The 10260-nt window shown below is 41.0% G+C and overlaps 1 pseudogene; it reads right to left on the bottom strand.

Moving 5' to 3' along the window:
- Nucleotides 1-9334: 9334 nt before the first annotated feature.
- On the bottom strand, nt 9335-9925 carry LOC110210314 (rRNA-processing protein FCF1 homolog pseudogene; annotated as a pseudogene).
- Nucleotides 9926-10260: the final 335 nt, after the last annotated feature.

Here is a 10260-nt window from a genome sequence, read left to right on the forward strand (position 1 = left end):
TAGTTTTGGGCATGGTGAGTTTAAGATTTCTATAGGACTTCCAATTCAAGATTGCCCAATAGGTGATTGGGCGTATGAGTCTGGAGCTTAGGAGAGAAGTTAGGTTGATTGAGGGGTGTAAGGTATATTCAGGTAAGCCTCTGGTATGAGGGCTGCTGGGCCCTTTTCAGGTTTGCCTTCCACCTTTGGTGTCTGCCTAATTTACCCAACTCTCACCTGTGGCTCCAAGAAGCTGTAGCACATCCAGTGGCTACATCCTAGTAAAAATATCTGGGCAGATGAGTTAAACCAAGTTGAGGGTAACTGAGAGGTCTCAAATCCTTCAATGAGTTAGGGCGGTGTCTACCCCAAGCATATTAAGATTTCTCCTGGCGGAATGGGTGTATGAGAACAATCTGTTCTAATGGCTGTGAAGGCAGCTGAAACAGGTACCGTAGAGTGTTCCCAGTTTGGTTAGACATCAAAGATGCCAAGGTCATCTACTGCACCCGGGCCATGACCAATGCCTTGATTTTATCTTGCCACTGGACTTTGATGACTCTAGAAGAGAGAGTGAGGCTGATAACTTTGTGCAGCTCTGCCTCACTTAAATCTAACATGTGCAAATCAAAAGATATCACCCAATATCATTTTACCATTTTTACCTATCTCACAGTCCTGTGGTGATAGGCAAGTGATGAAGCAGCAGGTGTGGATACATTGGGAGCTATAGTCACAACTCTGTCCACAGGTGGCCCAGGGACATCTCCTTACCAGAAGTAGTAGTGGGATTTGGCAGCCCCCGGGTGTCTAAGCAGCCTTTCAAGGACTGCCCTACTCACCTCCTAGTGTTAGGAAGGGGCTAGAAAAAATGCCCTAAAGATTGTCTGCTTTACCCAGCCTTGGCCTGCTTACTGCAGCAGGCAAGTATCCCACACTGTGGTCAACACACACACACACACACACACACACACACACACACACACACATACAAAAACTTGTACGAAGATGATTCCACTCACCATTGGTACATGGAATGCACACATACTTACGGACAACGTGAAATCCAGTAAACCTGAAAGACAAGCAGTTCTTGTTGTCAGAGAACTCAGCAAGTATTACATCCAAATAGCAGCCCTGAGTGAAACAAGGCAAATGAAGGCTAGCTTACCAAAGTTGGAGCTGGATACACATTTTCCTGGAGTTGCCACAGTGAAGAAGAGTGCTGTGAAGCTGGCATAGGTTTTGCAATCAAAACTCATCTAGTCAACAAGATTGTATGCCTACCAAAAAGAGTGAATGACAGACTTGTGACAATGTGATTGCCATTTGCAGGAAAGCACTATACCACCAACATCAGTGCCTATGCTCCCACCATGATGAACTCTGATGAGGTCAAAGAATAATTTTATGAAGACCTGGAGACCCTCATCATCAATGTACTGAAAGTGGACAAGTTTATAATTATGGGTGACTTTAATACAAGAGAAGTTACAGACTATCAAACGTGACAGAATCCTTGGGAAGAATGGCGTCAGAAACAGAAAGAGAAAGAAAAACAGTCACTTACTACTGAAGACTTATGCATCTCATGACCTCATCACCAACACTGACTTCTATTTACTTAAATGTAATAAATATGGATGCATTCTCACAGCAAACTTTGACATTTAATAAACTATATCATTGTAAGGAGAAGAGACAAGAAATATCTGAGATTGACGAAGGTAATGTTCGGTATAGTGTACTGGTGGTAGACTTATCTTCTCCAAACTAAATTTTTGCCCTCAACAAAAGCAGAGGCCCCAAGGCAAGCTAATTACCAGAAGACTTAATGTCAACAGATTACAGCATTTCTCCAAGGGTGAATAGTTTGTTGCTAACTTGGAGGGAAAGCTGAGCCAACACATGGGTGGCGACAGTAGAGCAGAAAAGAAGTGAGCAGGCTTTACAGATTTTGTGTACGGCGCTGCATTTACTCATTTGGATCAGAACACTTGCGAACATCAAGACTTTTTTGACAAAAATGATGGAGAAATTCAGAAGTTGCTAAATGAAAAATGAGAACTTCATAACAGGAAAATTCATCTGTCTCTGAGAAGGAAGTGTTTAACTACACCGAAAGCAAAGTGCAAGCAAAGCTAGGAGAGATACAAGAGTCTTAGATCAGTAAGCAGGCAGACGAAATTCAGTTTTACATTGACAGTAACTATCCAAAGCACTTTTATGATGCCCTGAAGGTTATTTATGGACCAAAGACCTATGGCGCATCTCAACTGCTCAGGGCTGATGGAGCCACATTGATTAGTGATAAGGACATGATCCTAGAGAGACAGGCTGAACACTTCCATAGTGTTCTCAACAGATTGTCATCAACCAATGCTGAAGCCATTGACCGTATACCACAGGTTGAAATCAATCCCTTTCTGGCTGATTTTCCAACTGGAGGAGAGGTTTTGAATTAGGCTCCTCTCCTGTGGCAAAGCACCTGGTGCTGTTTCTAATCCACCTGAGATTTACAAGGGAAAGGGTCCACTGCTCATACAAAAGCTGACTGAAATTTTCTGAGTTATATGACAAGAGGAAGTTATCTCCCAGGAATTCAAGGTTGCCTCCATTATACATCTCTATAAAGGTAAAGGAAATAGATTGTTCTGTGACACACAGGAGGGTCTGTCTCATTGCTGGCAAGATTCTTGCCAGAGTCTTCCTTAATATGCTGATCCTTTACCTGGAAGATGGTCAGTATGACTTCCCAAAGGGCCCATGAAAGATCAATATAGTATTTGCTGCCTGACAACTCCAGGAGAAATGTCAGGGGCAGAACAGAGGTCCTCATACAACATTCATCAATCTGACCAAGGCCTTTGATACTGTCGTTTGTGAGGGATTCTGGAAAATTATGTCAAAATTTGGTTGCTCAAAGAAGGTCATCAATATCATACATCAATTTCATGATGGCATGCTTGCCTGGGTTCAGGATAATAGACAATACTCTCACAGTTTCTCAGTCACCAGAAGAATGAATCAAGAATATACACACAGATGATGAGGTTGATGCACATGCCAGAGGCAGCTCAGTGTTTGGGATGCTCTGAGGGTAAGTGTGGGAGAGAAGAGGTAATTAGCCTACCGACCCAACTGAAAGCCTATAGAGTTGTGCTGACTTCATTATTGTATGCCATGTGAAAAATGGACAGTCTACCAGTGCCATGCCAGGAAACTGAAACACTTCCATTTGAATTGCCTTAGGAAGATTGTGAAGATCACCTGGCAAGATAAGGTATCAGACACTGAGATTCTTCCTCAAGTTAAACTGCCAAGCAGAGAGCACAATTCTGAATGCCTGGTCATGTTGTTCAAATGCCAAACATTTGTTTGCCTAAAAGACTATTTTACAGAAAACTCACACAAGGCAATCACTCACATGGAGGTCAGAAGTAACAATACAAGGATATTCTCAAGGTCTCTCTGAAGAACTTTGGAATCAATTGCATGGCATGGGAGATACTAGCAAAGGACCACCCAGAATGGTGTGCCCACATGAAAGAAGGCACTGTGCTCTATGAATAAGCAGAACTGTAATAGCTTAAAAGAAATGTGAGATGCCCAAATTTAGAAATGTCTCCTCTCCAAATGTTTATATGGACTATTTGTGCCCAACCTGTGGTAGACTCTTCAGAGCTGGTATTGTTCTGCTCTGCCATAGTCAGACATACCATACCCTTGACCTCAATATAGTGATTTAATTTTGATCCTCTTCAAGCATAAAGTACAACACCCAAGGTTGAATAAGGATATTTGAGAATTATTGACATAGAGATGACAATTAAGTTCAGGGGAGCTAATGAGATCATTAAACGAAATAATATAGAGGGAGCAGAGGGCCCAGTTTAGAGACATCGGTGACACTCCCCAGTACTGGGCATGACTTGGATAAAGATCCAGTAAAGAAGACTGAGAATGAATGGTCATACAAGTAGGAGAAAATCAAGATAGAGAAATATATCAGAAACCTAGAGAGAAGAGAATCAAGGAGAAGAGAATGATCTACAGTGGCAATAGCCATAAAGAGGTAAAGAAGGATGGAGATTATTATTATCGTTATTATTAGATTTTTATCCTTTGAGGTGAATGATGAGTGTTTACCTACAATGTACCATGCATGACCAAGAAAGAGGGGCCAAAGAGACACTATGAGGGCAAGGTTACCAGCAGAGCGCTACTTGGTAGCATAATTGTTGGAATTATTGTTGCCAACAAAAAAAGTTAATTATGGAGGCCTATGGCCTCTACTTCAGTCACCACTTGATTGTAGCTATAATCAGAATAAGAAATGGAATTGCAGGACAAAAATTAAAAACTGTCACATTGTGTAATCTACTAACAGCTATCCTGGAGTTTCTCGATTTTTTCCCCCTCTCTCCTTTCCTTCTCACTGAAAGATTCTTGTTGAGGCCACTGGGTGGCATCATGGATAGAACAGTCAGGTTGGAATCAGGCCTACCTGAGTACAAAACTTGTCTCAGGTACTTATCAGCATTGTGATTCTGGGGAAGTCACAACTTTTCTCAATATACTTTCTTGTCAATAAAATTGGGATAATAGCATCTACTTCATATCATTGTTTGTAAGGGTCAAATGAGGCAACTTATGCAAAGTCTTTGCAAGTCTTAAAGCACTGTGTAAAAGTCTGTGATTATTAGTGACCTGGAGTTCTTACATTAGAAATATAGAATGAAGGGGGCATACATGAAGGCAGGAGAATGCTGAAAGGCAATGGCAAAGACCACAAGGAAGTGGTGGTGACCCTAGTCTGGTGACCAGCATTCCTATGGGGCAGGGTCTCTTAGTCCTTGACAGGAACATGTTTTTTTGCTCCACACTTACCCGTGACTATGAAAGGAAATATTGAAAGGAAATAAAAGTCCTATTTCTAGTGGCTTTCTACATCCCTTTCAGCAGCCCTCTGCTGTATGCTCATGTCTCCTTCTCCATGACTCTTCACTTATTTCCCTCTTCTGACAAAGTCCTCATGTTCTGAATCTATTTGCCTGTTACCAGGGGTGGGGAACCTGTGGATTTAATAGAAGGATTTGTTCTATACCACGTGGACTCAGTCAAAGGGCTGAACCCAAGGACCTAGAAGCTCACACGTGGCCTCGGAGGCTGCAGGTTTCCCACACCTGATCTATACTCTCCCTCTTTCAAACTTAATTATGTTATCTCTCATTCCCTTAGCACTACATCCTCACCCCAGAGATCAGGTTAATTTGAAGCCATACTAACACAATCAAAGAAGTTTATACACAGAAAGATGTTTCACTCCCTTTCCCGTAAATAATAAAAACAACAACAACAACAACAACAACAACAACAACAAAAACATGTCAAGTGGTGTGTACAGCCACTCAGAGGTTTCCCTGGCTCATTGCTAGCCATCCCCTGAGACTATTTTCCTGACAAGTATATGTGTGTATATACATGCACACGTGCACACACACACATACACACACACACACACAAACACACACACACACACACACACACACACACACACTATACTGGCTTCTTCACACCACCCTATGTTACTGATAGGGCAGGTAGGTGATGCAGTAGATCCAGTGCAGGGCCTGAAGTCTGGAAGACTCATCTTCCTGAGTTCAAATCCAGCCTCAGAAACTCACTAGCTGTGTGACCCTGGGCAAGTCGCTTAACCCTGTTTGCCTCAGTTTCCTCATCTCTAAAATGAACTGGAGAGGAAAATGGCAAAGCACTCCAGTATCTTTGCTGATTAAATCCCAAATAGGGTCATAAAAAGTTGGATACAACTGAAATGACTAAACGGCAATATGTTCCTGGTGCCCACAGAGATTGGAATGGAAATTTAATGAGAAGAAAAAGTTTGTTTTCCCAATTCTCCTTCAAGTGCATATTGCTTGCATCATCCCACATATACAAGTGAGAATCAAACTGATTATTCCACAATACTGCCCTTAAAAATACCTTTTTAGATCCATGTGCTTTTGATCAGATTTCTCAATGTCCTGGGATATGCCTCCTTACATGAAATGAATTCTTTTTTCTTTCCAGGTAGCAAGTATTCCTTTGTCAGGCCTGATGTTGCTTCTGTGGCAAATAAGACAGAAAGCATCCTGTATCAAATTTCTTAGAAATCTCTTCACAATTGTGTCGCTGGACCTTAAAATCTAGATTCTTCTCTCATTGAATGCAAGATTCTTTCTTTCTCCCCATTGAAAAAATAGAAATAGAAAATAAGAAAATGAAGAAGGTGGCCACCATTAAAAAAATAGTATACAGTGTAGTGGAAACAGCCAAGGCAAGCCATACGTCTAAGATGCAAATGGCCAATTTGACCAACATGTCTGCCTTCAACTGCAGGTTTGATTTTCCTCCTCTATCCTGACAGGACAACCTAGACATGCAGTCTGAACAGCTTGTAGCTGTGTTTTCTTGAAGTGTTAGGGGAAAAATAAAATATTCCGAAATATGCCGAAGTATGTTGTAACCCCTCTAAGAGAATGACTCATCATGCTAGAGATGGCGGTGTAACAACTCTCTTGATTTCCCAACTTGTACAAAACAATAGCCCAAAGTAATGTTCAGGATGTGAAATGTTGCTACGTGAAAAACACACTATTGGGAAAGAATCCAAGAATTTGTTTCACCCAGGGAATTTCATAGTTTATCTTACATGGATTGTGATCTCTTAGGGCATTAGCATGAAATTATCATACGCACAAAATTTTAGTTTATTTTACGAAGGAGACTTTACAAGAGGAGACATATTTTACACAAAACAGTGAGGTCAAATCAGATAATATTTTTTAAAAAGCACTCAACACAGTGCCTCACACACAGTAGGTGCTATATAAATGCTTGTGCCTTCCTCCTACTGATGTGTTCCGAGAAGTCTGATGTGTTCTGGGAACTCTGAAATGGCCCCAGTTTCCAGTGGCTGAATATATTAATGACATACTATATTGATAACCAAGAAGAGTTAGCTCATTCTATTCTTTACCCCACACTCTACCCCATACCCTCCCCCAAATATATATGACGTTCTAGTGAAGCTCTCAGGGAGAGCAAGGGGCAGTAGTGAGGTTGCGAACGGGTGTTCATCAAACTCAAAAATGCTCTTGGCATCCAGGGAACTTGGAATTTCCAATATAAGCAATAATTTTCACTAAATACTACAGATGCTAACATTGGACAAGGGTACTCAAAAGCAAAGGTTCTTCTTTTTTTTTTTTACAAAGAGGAGCTAGTTAGCAAATAAACTACAGTAGTTTGTGTAGCATCTTGAAACGGTGGAAAAAACACTGGCCTTGGGATCAAGAGAGACCTGGAATCAAAGCCCATTTCTGACACTTACTAATAATTATATGATCCTGGGAAGGTCACTTAACCTCCCCGAGATTCAGCCTTTTTGTCTGTAAAGTGAGGATGCCTGTCACGCCTAACTCATTCAGTAGTTGTGAAGCTCGCATAAGATAACACATGTAGAGCACAATTATTATTACAAATGTGAGCTAACAATAAAACCCCAGCAGAGTTGGGGGGTATTTTATGATATGATGTTCCACCTTCCACAGAAGTCTTAGTAAAGGTCAAGGATGAGAGGAGGGCATGGTATATTCTACTACATAAGGGTAAGTAAGACCAAGTAAGATCGTAAGACTCTCAGCTTCATGGAATGATGGCCTGTTTCTGTTTGAATAGCCAAGAACTGCCATCTGATTGAATTCTAATAGTTGGGGATCCCAGCTTTAATAGCTTTAAGAAGTTGGAATGGAATTTTTGCCTAGATGTTGAAATTAAAATAACGTGAGAAAGGAATTTAAAAATCAGAATCATTCACAGAAATATTGAAATATTGAAAAGAGGTGGATATCAAGAATAATCATTTGGACTAGCTGGAAAGGGAACTGGGGCAGTGGGGTGGGGGTGGAGGAGGAAGGACAGAGATGACAGCTGATTTTACATGGAGAAATTGGATAGAAAAGAGAATTTGTCATTGTGGATACAGAGTGTACCATCCCCTCAGGGTTCATTTATACAACTCACCCCACCACTGCAAAGTTGGGTTTCAAGGTTACTGAGTATTACCTCTCAAGGTTCTAGGGGTGATCCTGTGGGTATCTAGCTTCCTAAGCACTAGCTCATGAGCCCCCACTGGTTGTTCACACTTTTGTTGTTGTTGTTCGTTCATTTCAGTCATGTTTGACTCTGTGACCCCATTTGGGGTTTTATTGGCAAAGATACTGGAGTGGTTTGCCATTTCCTTCTCCAGCTCACTTTACAGATGAGGAAACTGAGGCAAACTGATTAAGTGATTGGCCAGAGTCACAGAGCTAGTAAGTACCTGAAGCCAGATCTGAACTCAGGAAGATGAATCCTCCTGACTTCAAGCCCGACACACTATCCGTTGTACCACCCAGCTGCCCCTGTGCATAACAATATGCCAGTAGATGGATACAGTTCTTTGGCAAAGGCATTTGTTCAAATGGCCTATCAAGAACAGTAGTTATAAAGTATTTTCCCCCAGCACTGGGGAAACATTCTCCCACAAATACACAGAGTACAAGAGGGAAAGGAAGGGTGGCATAAGCTTAAATACAATAGAGGCACACATGTGCTGAATACATTTATCCTGATCAACTCACAACTCATAACTATGGAACTTCAGAGCCTCGCGTTATCCACAACATTTGAGTTGCTCTGATATTCAGCTGGGAAGAAATACAAATCCCAGGGTCTTTATGAGGGCTCTTACACTAGCAATGGTGCAGAGTGAGAATCTGACCCAGAGGTCTCCTGATTCCAAGTCCAGATCCCTTTCCTCTGTCAGTCCATTCAGTCTGGTCCCTCACTGATCCTCCAACCATCCAGAGAATGCTTCTTTTAAAGTCATGAATGTGGTCAGGGAAAAGAGGTAGTCAAGTTTCTAACAAAACAACACAACAAAAAAAAGGGATGCCAGATCCTGCCTAGAAACTGGGTTCCCTGATTCTTGATCCTTTAGTCATAGACACTATCTTTAGGTAGAACTTCAATGATCTCTTCAGAGATCTCTTCAATGATATCTTCAGTTACTCAGTGACTGACTTTATTATGTAATAGATACACAGTGGTCTGAAGTATTTTTTTTTGTCTGGACAAAAGTGGTTTATGTATACATTAAATGAGTTTTTCGTCAAGATACAAAAATCATTTCAGAACAGAACGAAAAAGTAAATCTGTATAACCTCATTTTGTACAATATGACAAGTAATGGACTAGAATGGTGTTTTGTAGACTGGCATCACAGAAGTTCAGTCTCTTGATGTTACAGTCAAGGGACTCCATAATCATCTGGCATTTTCTCGATGTTATACCTATGGTTAGAAATGTACATGATAGGAACTCCAGGGATCTTCTGGATTCTTTGTTGAAGGTCTTGATCAGCTGTAGCCACAATGTAACACTTGTGCTGAGTGACCCTCTGGACTAAGAAATTACCTGCACGTGTTCCTCTGTGTGAACACGGGCAGTGTTCAAATTGTAGGTCCTTGGCAATCCTCAGGGCTACTTGGTACTTCTGTCCCAGCTTTTCAGTTTCAGCCATTACACAGTCAGTTATGCAGGGAGTGCATTTGGCCTACAGACAATCCATCATTGACTGCACTAAGTCCAATTTGGCTTTGATGGAGAAGTTGATAAAGTTGGTATCAACCAAGATGTAGTGAGGGAGTCCCAACTGTGTATTATGTTGGAAGAACAAGCAGGATGGGTGCTGGAAAACTTTTCTTTCTTTGAGAGCACTGGAATCTTTCTTCTCTTTCTTTTTTGGTTTTAATTGATCTTTTTTTTTTTAATCTCTCATCTCGAAAACTAGCATTTGCTTCATGGTCGCGTATTTCCTCACTTTCTTTTGTTTCCCCATGTTACTAGAAGCCTGCACACTCCAAGACCTGAAGAGCATCACACACTTTCTGCCTGAATTATTTTTTTTAATTAAATTAAATTTATTTTTGTTACATTTTAAGTTCCAAATTGTCTCCCTCCCTCCCTACTCTGCACTAGAAAAGGCTATCATTTGACAGATAGATAGCTATCTACATCTATCTATCCATCTCTCTCTTTCTCTCTATCAGCATACTCTGCATACTTCTATTTATCAATTCTTTCTCTGGAGGTGTGATAGAGTTTCCTTTATATGTCATTTGTAGCTGATTTGAGTATTTACAATATTCGGAATAATGTAGTCATTCACAGTTA

This window comes from Phascolarctos cinereus, unplaced genomic scaffold (genome assembly GCF_003287225.1).
Source record: "Phascolarctos cinereus isolate Bilbo 61053 unplaced genomic scaffold, phaCin_HiC Scaffold_2;HRSCAF=192, whole genome shotgun sequence".
NCBI classification, from domain to species: Eukaryota; Metazoa; Chordata; class Mammalia; order Diprotodontia; family Phascolarctidae; genus Phascolarctos; species Phascolarctos cinereus.